Raw genomic sequence first — 13,150 nt, 5'->3', positions numbered from 1 at the left:
TGCAGCACGGTGTGTGCATGGGCCTGTGAATACACAACGCAGTATCTGTTCAAACTCTGTCGTTAGCAAGAGAGCTAACAAGCTTGAGGATGACTTAGTGAAAGGTCAGATGCTTCATTAAAGCCACTTGTCAGCCATTGGGGGATTTGCAGGAATGGCAAGTTGTGACAAAACCAACTGAATTTACATTATACTTCTGTACAATTAACTCTTAAGAAAATTAGAGGTAATTTAGAGAAATAGCTGAGAAACTAGTCAAGATGAATTATACTCATCTATACTAAACAAAAGTGCCTCAGTGCTCTGACAATTAAAATACTGTTATCTGTGTAGAAATGACCATTATGTCAAGTAGCGTGAGCCTGTAATTCTTAGTCAAAAAACAGGACAGAAGTTTTCCTCAAAGAGACAACTGAAATCAGAAACCCTCTTACTACAATCAGTAGCACATTTCAGAGCAGCTGGAAATCACTCAAGACTGATTCTCACTTGGGAAGACTGGGAACAATGTATTTTGACATATTCTGTATTTGCCACATGTCCCATACAGCCAGTAAACCTAAAGGTGAAATGAATGCTGCATTTCTCCAGTGTGCAGGAACCAGAGGTTCCTCCACGGAGGGACTATTGCTCTGCGCTGGTTCTGGACTGCCATCTGAAGGGCATACTCCTATCTTAACATTGCTTAACTTGGCACGCCCAAGTGATGAAAGGCCATTACAACAGCTGAAGTAATTTAATGTATAAAAACCAAAATGAACTGTTGAAACAATAAATTTTCTCTATTAGAATAAGATTACTTAAATACTCTGATCTGACACTTGGACACGGGAGTTCACAGTCCTGAAGGGAATAATTCCCTGTTACAAAATCCAAGAACAAAAAGAATCAACTAGAAGACGATATTGTTAATTTGGAGAAGGCAAGGTAGAAATCACATTTGTTGGCAGCCAGTTGTTGCAGCTTGTGTTTAAAATAGGCAAGATCATTTAATGAATGTTTATTTTATACAATTAATTTTTCACTGTTTAAAAAAAAAAAATGTTGTCCAAGTTTCTGCCTTAGTAAGTGCTGTCAGCTTTAACTGAAGGGAAGAACTGCAATTTTTCCACCTAGGTAAAAACTTTTTGCTATAGCCTACTTGTAGTACCACAAATATGCATAACAATCAAAGCCATAATGAAGTGCAGGAAGCAAATGGTAAGAAATACATATTTTTAAAATCCATATAAACATTCATGAAAAGCAAATTAATTTATTTGAACTTTCAGAAGTAGCTGCTGATTAAGAAAAAGATATATAAAGAAATGATTTTTATTAAATTTGTGCCTGTTGATTTAGGTGATGTTCTTGTCGCATTTGAGAAGCTCTCTTGACCTTTCTTTGTGATACTGTCGGAATATTTTTTTTCCATTTTCCCCCTTCAAAACCTGAAAATTCAAATACATAAATTTGGCATTTCCACAGCCTCACTATGATTCAGAAACCTTATACTCTCCACTCCCCAATGTCAGCTTTTTCAGCTTGAAGACTTCCTCTCTCTTCTCTCCCAAAACTAATGTTGAGGTGAGAGAAGGTGGAAGAAGCAAAGAATAAACCAACCTGGTTTTGCCATAGAAGTTGGTAGTGCCAAAGAACTTTTTCTCCATTTCCTCCCATCACTTTCTTCCTGTGAATATATCATTAGCATTTGAGAACAGAGGAGGACAGCTGAGGCTTTAATTAGCTGCTTTTATGAAACAACTGGGACCATGTATAAATCAGATAATCAATGGTTGCTTTCCATGATGGACAAAATAATAAGAACATCTCTCAACAAAAACTCATGTGAGTCATGACCAGAATCATATGATAGAGAAAAAATATCAGGAGATAACAGGACTGGCTGCATAAAAACCTCAGGATGTATTTCAGTACACAAATCATATTACAGTGTTGACAGAGATCTAGTTTGGGATCTCTTTCTGGGATTGCTTGACATGTAACAGCTGGGTACATAAGAAATGTGTGTGTGGGGGTAATTTAATTTAATTTAATTTAATTCTAAATTTGCTGTGATGATTCATCAAGCTACCATGACTTATATCTTTTAATTTTGTTAAAAAAACCCTTCTACTATTAAGAATTTAAAAAGAGAAAATCACAGAGAGCGGATATATCAGACTGCTGCAAAACATCATATTGACAGTCATAATGGATGTCAGCAGAAATCTTAAAATGCAGAGGGAACGACAGCATGAAAATATAATTCTTCTAGATTACTATTTGCAGAAGAAACGCCAATAAATGTGGAATGCAGAACTTACTTCATGGCAGCTGCTAACGAAACCTCAAATGTTGTGAAAAACTGTTGCCCTTTTTTTCTTTATATGCAAAGTTTGATATAGTAAACTTCGAATACTTGTGTATATACACAGTGTAACAATGTATTTTCTAATAACTTCATTTTCTAAAACCTGGTGCAATCTAAATAATAAGTCAACCAACCTCAAACCTTCCTGAACTTTTACAATACTTGAGAGCACCAAGCGCCTACTAAACAAGCAAGATTAGTCCTAAGGAGTGCTGGTGTGGGGCTTAAAAGATGTGATTAATTTCTCTTCTGTATCAGATTTCCGTCAAAAAAAAAGTCAATTAATCTCTCAGCATTTTATGACTTTAGGAGTACATAATAGCAATGGTGATCCAGAGATCCTTAGCTGATGGTGGAATATTCACTATCAAAAATAGTTAGATATAGTTTTTTTGTTTTTTGTTTTTTGGTTTTTTTTTTTTTTAAATATATTTTTTCTGAATAGCTTATCATGCAAGATATAATGCATATACTTAGTTTAGTTTAGTTTTGATATTTGGCATTTATTCCCTAAATGTGTATCATGGAAGTGTAAAAAGCCAGTATGATCTGTTCAATTTGCTATTTTGGCTGAGGCTTTGCTGCTGTTAAATAATTGCCCACCTGAAATATACTAGAAATAGAAATCAAATGTGCCAGCTGGTTTGTTAGGCATACATTGCATCTGTGAAGTTTGGCTATTTGTTGTCATCTGAATGGAGTTTCTGGTAGTGATATATTTCTGTAAAATCCTAAATAATGTTTCCTGGATTGTATTATAACAGACCGTGTCCCTGAGAACAGCAGAATGCTTGTGGAAGGTGAGGAATCCCCTTAAGCAAGTATTGTTGGAAAGGAACTCATTTGAACACTCCTTTGCTGCGTTTTGTTCTAGAAGGGCTCTATTCTGATGACAGCATCTAAAGAAAATACAGTTAAGCGTTTCAGAAGGCACTGACAAGCAAGAAAGTAATGTATATACATAAACATATATGCATGTATACATATATGTATGCATGTATATATGTGTACGTGTATTATATATATATAAACAGCAAAACACACAGATGTGTAACTGTACCCTATGATAGTGTACTATCAAACCCTAATAATTGACTCGGTACTATAAATGAATTGCAATGAAGTTGCACGAGTTTTAGTTTTCTGTTGTACTGAACAATAGAAATTCTCTGGGAAATATAAAGTACTTAAGATCCTCAAACATGCTAAAACTCAGGTCCCTGCTATTCTTTTTTATCTCCTATTTAGTGTGCAAATACAGGTATACTATCACAGTTCGTGCTTTCATCTTCAATTTTCTGTGAAAATGCATCTGGAAAACTTTCTTTGTAATACTTTTGGTAGTGTTTATATTTAAACAGGAGGAGAAAAACTGGTACCATTTACTTAATGATGTATTTTTATGGACAACAAAGGATTTGAGAACCTGCAGAGGCCATTTTTCATGTGCATTTACATGCCAATTGATTTCTGATAAAATCTGAAAAAAAAAAATTTCCAGACAGTTTTTGTATTTTTTTTAATATTTTATAGGAATTTATTTTACTTTTTACACAGAAGATAATTAACATAAATGTACAGCCTTACATTGAGGTCTTGTCAAGGATATGAATGAAAACGTGACAGTGCTCACAACATCTTCAAGCAAGTGCACAACATCTTCTGAATGGGAACAGTGACATAAAGTGTGATATGAGGCTGATTAGCTGTGTCTCGGTGTCTTCTGGCAGCACATTATGTTCATGTCATGTTCTTGAATTTCATTTACAGATAAGCTCTGTGAGTAATTGTAGCATGCATCTTAAAATTGTAATCTACTTTTGATGTATGGAAACAGAGGAAATTAGATTGAGAGAATCTTTCAAATGACTTTGTATGCTATTTAGCTTTCAAGTACATGGCTTTCCACAAACAAATCTTTTCCTCCACTGCTTCTCTTTAAACCTTTTCAGTCTCCTAACAGACTATAGTTTAACATAAGTGGACCACATTTGTGGCCACTGAGCTCTTGAATGAGTAGATTTTCAAGGGTTTTCACTTCATGCAATAAATCTTGCAAGTCTGGATGGTGTTAATATTCATACATAATCCTAATGGTCTGAATGCCATTAATATTCCACCTTAAGCATCAGTAGTTACTATTGAAATGGTATTTAACATAAACCCAACATCTGAGTAGATCCCACCTTTATCCAACACATCTCTGTCACATGTAAGAAATGATTAGAAAATGGATTATATGATTTCCTAATTGTTCCTTAGAAAACTTTCAACCCCCTTGTGAAGCATGTTAAGCAGAGCATTCAGTTTGAATATAGTACAGTTAATCTCTCTGCTTAAGTAAAAATTTCCAGATTTAACAGAAGAAACTCAGTCTGCACAGGGACTTTATAAACTGGGATGATGCCATTCTCACTCCTGAGCAGCCGATAGAAAATTTTAGGACATGTTCAGGCAACCTGTTTGCAAAGAAACCCTCTGAAAATACCAGTCTCATGTATTAATAAAAGCCAGCCCATCCGCTTGGCTGCTCTGAAGAACTGAAAGTCATGTGGAACTGTGGAAAAAGGAATTTACTGTATTCTTCTTCTTTTTCTTCTTCTTCTTCTTCTTCTTCTTTTTCTTCTTCTTCTTCTTCTTCTTCTTCTTCTTCTTCTCATTAACATTATTATTAGTATTAGTATTAGTATTTTGAGGAAATCTCAGTTTTAAATACTAACATTTGCCAGTTAGATTTTATTTTATTTGGCTTCCAAGTGTGATGACAAGAAGTTTCCTTCCTCACTTCACATTAAACATAAACAGTCTACCCAGATGACATCTCTTCCTGCTATATCTTATAAATGACTCTTCTATGGATTCATCTCTGTTCAGATCTATGAATGATAATTATCTCACTTTACACCTAAAGTTAGTATCTTTCTCAGTCATGGCAACATAAAAAAAAACAGAAGTCATGCTTGGAAATTGCCCACTTAACAACGGTAAGAGATGAAATTTCACGTCATTGTAAAGAACTGTTAGGGAAGAGATGTTTTACAAACACTTACTCTCCCCCCTGATGTATTTGTTTTGCTTTGGGAATTAACAGTTATCTTTGCATAAAACTTGTGGTAAGATGAAGCTTTGCATATATCCTCTCTTGTAGATAGCAAATGAATATTGCAGAGGTATTTTATTGCATTATTGCTACTCTGTGCCATTTCTGCCATTTCACAAGTATCATTAAAACTGAAGAATCATAATAGGTTTAAGATTTAACATAAAGAGGAGTTACATGTATAGATTCTCCATGCTTGTGCAGAAGACTAGCCCCTCTGGAAGGTATGAATGTTTACTAACAAATCAACTTTGCTGGCAATTATCATTGCAACCAATTAGCCCTGCATTCACTTCTTGGCTGCTCTTCAAAGTAAAACTGTTTCTCAGAAAAATTACGTTTGTGAGAAGGACTTGCAGGAGCTACCTGTTTTCTAATGATTTTTTAGTGACTGGTGACTGGTTTTATTTGTGGCAGTGAAAGGCTTGGATAGCTATAATGCCTATGGACTTCAGCAGAAGACAGAGACAGTGAGAGAGGACACACTTTATTTACCTTGACACTGGCGCTTGAGCAATAATCTGATACATAACACTCAAGTCATCAGATGAAAATGAAACAAGAAAAACTTTTGTTTTGAAGGCCCCTGAATGCGTCCTTCAAAGGGTTTTCCAGCTAAATCCATACTGTCCTATGGGCTTTGTCTCATAAATCGCTGGCAGGACTTCACAACTATAAACTCTGAGAACTGATAAAAAGGGCTCTTTCTCTGAGACTGCTTTAGTGATTCCATTTGAGATGCTCAAGGATCATTTTCTGTATAGTCACTTTAAAGAAAGCATTTTCTATAAAGCCACCTTCAAGGGACCATAGTTCAAAGAAGCTCATTTGTTTGGACCCAAAGACACATGTACATAGAAACTTATAGTTAATGTCTTTAGATGTCATCAATTTGTTAAGTATAGTCTAGGTTTTCTGTCGCAAACCCCCCTTCCCAACATGCTTCCTTTCCTGAGTTCTGCTGCTCTGTCCTCTTCAGGTGCTCAGTCCTTGCTCTGTCTTGCACTTCCTAGTAAAAGACCAGTGGGCCTCATGCAGGTGGTCAGCAAAAGGGACAAAATATAAAGCAATGATACAGAAAAATAATAGTAGATAGTATTTATAGCTTCCTTATTCATTTGTATCCATGCTATAATGCAGAACTATTACTCCCCTACCCCCCCACCCCCCATCACTCCTGAATGAATGGTGTAAAATATTTTTCATTACACATTCACTTGAAAATAATGGAAATTGCTTAAGAAAGTATCCAAAAGGACACTTGAATATTTTAGACTTAACATCCAATCAAAAACTTTAAGAAGACTGTAGAAATTCCTTATATAAAAGTACTTTTTATCAATTATGAAGATTTTCTTTCATAAATAAGCCAGGTTCCAAGAGTCAGTAACTGTAGAGAGCCAAAGCTAGGAAATTCTTTACATTCCTCTGTGTGGGTTCCATTATTGTGCAGATGTTTGCTCCATGCTTGTTCTGTGATGTTGAGTTATAAAACACAGCTGAGCATCTCTCTCTGGTCAAAAGACATACTAAAACTTCAAAAACAACCCCCCCCAAAACAAACAACAACAACAAAAAAAAAAACAAACCAAGCCCCCTTGGTTGCAAGGGAAATTTCAATAAGGAAAGTAAAAAGCACAAGTTACAAGAACTTCACTGGTCAAAATGAGAGACAAAATACGTGAAGCTTGAATCAGTATCTTCCATACCCAAATCAGATTCCTACCTCTTAGCTATAGAGTAGCTTTTAGTGTCTGCGATGCAATTCTCATATTAAATAGTACTCCTCTCTGTTGGGCATAGAGTTTTAAGTTATTGCTGACCACAATTTTTCTTCCAGATCTTGCTGTGCTGAATGAAGACACCAACCCGCCGCCTGCCTACCGTGGTTTACCATTTGTGCCTGCTAGAGGTGAGTATCCTTATCAGCTAACAACCTCATTGAAATCTACTCAAACCCAGCCCAGGCAAAATGCTTTAGGGCTGAAAATATATTCTATTTAAACTAACTTCAATCATTTTGACTGAAATAATTTTGGAAGCATCAGTATAATTAGCTGAGTAGGAGGTTGGGAGTGGTTGATGGCATTGAGTAAGAAAATGGTAACACTTGATAGGCAGTGGCAATGCCTTCAGCTGTGAATTTCTAGTCCTACTCCGGAAAGCAGCTAAGATGTCTATATAGTGCTGTACCAGCTCAGGTACCAGGATGAGTGTCTCGTTAGTGTGTTGTTCTTTGTATTCACCTTAAACTAGTTTCTAGAGCATGTCTTGAAAACTTCTACACCTGTTCACATCGATATGAAGCCCCACATTTGAAGACTGCTTGTGTGTGTGTGTAGGAATTCAAGTTGAACTGCTAGTCTCCTAACCACTAAAAAGAACACTTTAGAAAGAAAAAATCCAGTAACATTTGTTTACTTTCCCAGCTGGAACACAAATACTAGTAAATCATTGCCACGTACATATTTACACCTTATAGTATCAAGAGAATCTTCTTATAATGTACTTCATTAAGCTGGGTAGCTGTTTCACAATGGAAATTTTCCTTTGCTTTAACAATATATTTCTCTAATAAGCATTGTCTGGAATTCTAATTAATGCAAACAACACAGACCATTTGTTACAAGATCTAGAATTTTTAGTAAATGACTTAACTTTATCACTATTTACAGGGACGTAGGGGACAGTGAGAACACCTCACAACAATGGCAAACCTCCTTGGAAGAGGGAGTTTGGGCCTAACATGTGTGTGCTGCAAATGATAGCTATAAGACTGGAAGAAAGTTTTACTTGTATGCATATATTTTAAAGCTCAAATAAACTAAAGTGTTATTTCTCATTGAACACTTCACTCAAAAGACCAAAGGAAACAATTGCCCTAGGTGGCAGTAGTATCAGGTAGGATACATATATGGAGGTTGCCTCCTCAATGAAAGTAATGCATCAATTTCTAACAGGAAAAAAAATTACAGAAAGAGAAAAGCAAGGGACAACATCCTTACAAATGTTTCTGTTCAAAGAGCTATGGCCTTTACACTGTTCTGTGCAGATGTGTCTATCTGTAAAGGAATATTCTGCATTGTAAATCCAGTATGTGGCCTAAAGCCACAACTCTTGACATTTTTTTTTTTTTTTTTTCTGTGATCCTGATAACAATTTGACAATGCTAAACAAATTGTGTTGAAGTAAAAAGTTTTCTGCTGGTTTCCTTTTTTTGAAGGGAGAGAAGGGATTAAAGGAATACTCATTTTTGTAAGTATCTACAGTACGAATAATCACACATAACCTTGTGGTTATTGTTGTGGGAGCCATAATTTTTTCTCTTTTTAATCATTTAAGGGCTGATGCAACACCCGTGGAAGTCAAGGGAAGGTTATCAGGACTTGCAGGAATAATTTACCACAACCAAACATCTGCTTTGTCTTCAGAGATATGTAAGTAATTCATCATGTTTGAGTTTCAAAATATGGTTTATACTAGTAAGCATACATAAGTAAGAATTATGTAAGTATAGATCAGATAACTTTTTTCTTTTAAAAATAATAGCAAAATTTTTCTCAACTTTGATGTGATAATTTGACGTGCAATTATTTTTGATGGTATGAAGAAAGGGTCTTACGTGTTATTTTGAAATTATTGCATGAAAATAATTATGTAAAGTATTACTTTATGATGTAATATAGGAGAAGCACATTATATATTCTTAAGGTTTATATGAAAAGGACTGCAATTATTACTATAGGGTTTTAATTATTTTTATAATATTTTCTGATAAAAAAACCCTATTACCTACACACCTCTTAAATAATGACAAGTTTGCCCATTAGTAAAAACATAAATGAAAGTGCTGAGAGAGGAAATCACACACATAGACATTGAATTATTTAACAAGAGTCTTTATTGTGAATCCTGAGCAATCTAGTGATTTCATTACTTAACAACTAAAATCCAAGGCTGTGACATTTGCAGTTTCATATTTGCAGTGTAAGTTACTGAGAATAAAAAACCAGGCAAGACCATTTCTAAATCTAATCACATTTAAAGAATGAATCTTTGTGATTCAACTTTTTAGAGGTAAAGATGGCAACATACATATAAACAGACTTCAGCCCTTCTATTGTAAACTTTTATTGCAAATTGCATATAACTATGCTTCAGGAAATGTTCATTCTGTGGCTAACATAATGGTCCAGATTTCCCTCTCTAATATTCCAGTCCATCTGGCAGAGAAGCTACTGCCTCCTACGAAACTGAATGAGATTTCAGAATGAGTTTTCAAATCACAGAAATCACCAGACAGAAGTTTAGGCCAATGTGCATGGTAAATAGATTGACTAATTTTATCCAAAAATAGAAAAAGAAGACTAGCAATTGACCAAGTATATTACAGCTTTCATTTATTAAATTAACGCATTTGTGTGAATTTAGAGACTTGGGATGTTGTTTAGAGACTTCTGGGTGGATCAGGTTCTTTGCAGTCAAGACAGAAAAAACTGGCTAGAGACACACCTGGTTATATACAGGTAGTAAATATAACTCCGCAAATGTGCCTCAACTCCTACTTATCAGACTTTCCTGTAGCATTCCAAATGTATGCAAAATTGTTTGTGCTAATTTTATGACTATTTTAAAGCAAATTTCTTTTAAGTCACCATTGCTTATAAGTAAAAAGCTCAGATGAATTCCTCTTTCACTTTACTCATGAATTCCAGTGATCTTCTCTAATTCTACAAAGCATCCTCATGAAGTGCAGTACGTGAAAGTTTGGGAGAAAAAATACATCAAGAAATGGTTCAGTCATGTTTCAAAACATTCAAAGGGGAAAAAAAAATGTTTTGGAAGACAGATACCAAAATAGTCCCGCAACACTAGATCCCTGCCAGACTGCCAGACTCACAAAATGGTGGACCCTATTTACTTCTTATCACTTTGTTTGGCACAGTGTAGCACAAAACCCCAGATCTAGGTAACATCTATCTACTGAGGAAAGCTGTGCTACCAAAACTTGGGAGCAGGATAAAATGGGCCCAATATCCATAGCTGAATAGGAACCTCAAAATGCTAAAAATAGTGCATGTGGTGTGGGGAAAACAGGAGACCAGAGCAAGCCTTTCATAACTCTGGTGGCTTCTTCACCAAAATACTACCTGAAATATAAGGCTGGAAAGTGAGCAATTTCTTAATATTACGTTGTTAAAATATGACATATATTTGGTGTTTGTGACATGGTCAAGCTTAAAAATACTCTAGATGCTTTATTCTTTCAATGAATGTATTTGGGACTGTATAAAAATGCATTTACAAGACTTGATATGTATACAGCTCTTTTTGCAAAAAAGAAACAAGTGTGTATAGTTGGGTTTTTTCATTATCTCTGTAATGAGACACTCCATGGTTGCTTTTTGTTGGTGTTTTTTTTTCTTGTTTGTTTGTTTGGGTTTTTTTCATTTGCTCAGTCAATCAAAATGGGAGAAGAGAACCTAACTGAATGACCTAGCAGGCAATGGAGGAATCTATTATTTTAGTTGTATACGCATTGGTGTTACATAAATTAGATCTACAAAAAAAAAACCAAAAAAACCCCACAACCAAAAAAACCCAGCAAAACAAAGAAAAAAAAAAAAAACCCACACTAAGCTAAAATTCTTGTGTCACTTTAGAGGAGAAAAAGACAATTGATGTGAGGAACATCAGTGTCTCAGGTTATTCTTTTCTTAATTTTCCCAATTATAGTAGGTAGTGACCAGAAGTGGCACCATATAATTAAACTAGATGAAAGACAAGCTTGTGGATGAGAGAAATGCTTGCATTAACATAATTGGAAAATAATAGAAGCCAAATTCCTCATAAAGTAAGTATAATCAAGACACTGGTTCTTCCCTTTCTCACCTGAATTGCAGTCAAAGAAATCAATGGAAAGATTCACTTTTTTTCATAGATTTTGTTCAGGCTACAGTGAGATAGTTTCCTGTTAGAAAATGAAATTCTTCCTTAAATACAACAAAAATTCTACCTTGACCTGTTGGAATTTGACACACAGAGCCACTTCAATTACTTACTACAATACAAGCAGTTTTTACACAATTTAAAACTTTTCCTCGCTCTTTTTCAACAGGTTTTAATATCAGCAGTCTGGGAATGCTATTTGTTCTTCTGTATCACCTTTGAACTGACAAGTTCAAATCACTTTTAAACTTTAATTTGCAGAAAAATTTTGCAAGGCAGAGGAAAGAAATATGTAACCACACTTAGAACCAATGTTATGCAGCAGTTATTTAATTAAAGATAAGAACAGGCAGTGACATATCTAGTTTGAGACTTTGCTGTGAATTTGGGTAGACAGATTGCAAGTATGAAGTTTAGAGTCACAAGGAGTCTCTAGACTGAGAAACTTAAAAAAAAAAAAAAAGGGGGGGGGGGGGTTATATGCCTCAATTTTGAGAACTTTGAGGTATATTAAAAGAAATTGTTTTTTCCAAGACAGATAACCAGAATCTTTTGAAAGAAATCAGGTCCCATTATGGATATTCATATACAATATGCAAAATCAAGGCATCCAGAATTAATAATCACTTGTGAATATTTTATCGGTGTCCTTGTTCTGATGAAAAGCCAGACAGTATTGGTAGGTGAGTTGGCAGACTTCAGATCCTTTGAAAAAAATATAGGCATGAAAAAGATATGCAAGGACTTTAAAAGAAAGACAAACAAACATTTGAAATTGGAAATCTGTGAACATTTCGATAATTTTACAAATTTTATAATCTTAAGTACTATTATAGCTCCTTCAAAAGATTATGTCCTCATGTTGTCCCCCAAACATGTCTAGAACAAAAGCTTAGTGCTAGAACAGGGATATCTAAGGACTCAGTGCATGTACTCTCTATCATGAATTTTCCCTTTTATGTACCAACATGTTCCAGTTTCTTTGATTTGAAGATCCCCAAGAGTGATTCCTCCAGTGACAGCAATTTTTAGAATACTCTGGTATTTCAGCTAATAGCTGCTATCTGGATACAAGCTTTAAGTTACAACAGCATGGTAATACAAAATTTAGTGAAGCATTCTGATTACCTATAATTTCCATACATGATATCTAAACAGAACAAATAAATACATATTTTCATTATGAATAAATATTTCTGGTTCAGAGAAGGGTGACCAGTCTTGTAAGCCTATATTTAGAGAATATATTTATAGCAAGACAAAGACTGTTATTGAAACTTGCTGCTTAAGAAACAAGTTTCAAGTGATGCATGCAAGCATGGTTTAGGTATTCAGGGTTTTTTTGTGTGTCTTTGCTTCAGAGATATCACCTAAGCATTTGAACTTTAGCTTTGAAAATTGTAAAAAAGAATATTGTTTAAAAATAATAGCAATAATAGTTTTTAAACTATTGCACAATGGAAATGCTTACAGATGAAAATATGAGTAAAGAAAGAAACTCTAGTTTATGGGAGTACAATTGAATGATGTACACAGCCCAGCCAAATCCAAAAATAATGATGAAGTTGCAGCAGACAAAGCCTATTAGTAGAATTTGCTTAAGAATTGTGTGCAGTGTCATCATTTTGCTAGTATATGAATCCCACGTTTTCACTTTGTACAGTTAGTTATATGAAACTAAACTTTAGCTCTGGAGCAGTTTTCTTTCAACTATGCAAAATGCTGATGCTGGCTCTCTCCCCTCTTCC

The sequence above is a fragment of the Falco punctatus genome (assembly GCF_963210335.1).
Source record: "Falco punctatus genome assembly, chromosome: 2".
Lineage (NCBI taxonomy): Eukaryota > Metazoa > Chordata > Aves > Falconiformes > Falconidae > Falco > Falco punctatus.
The sequence above is the reverse complement of the archived record's forward strand: the minus strand, read 5'-3'. Positions refer to the sequence as shown.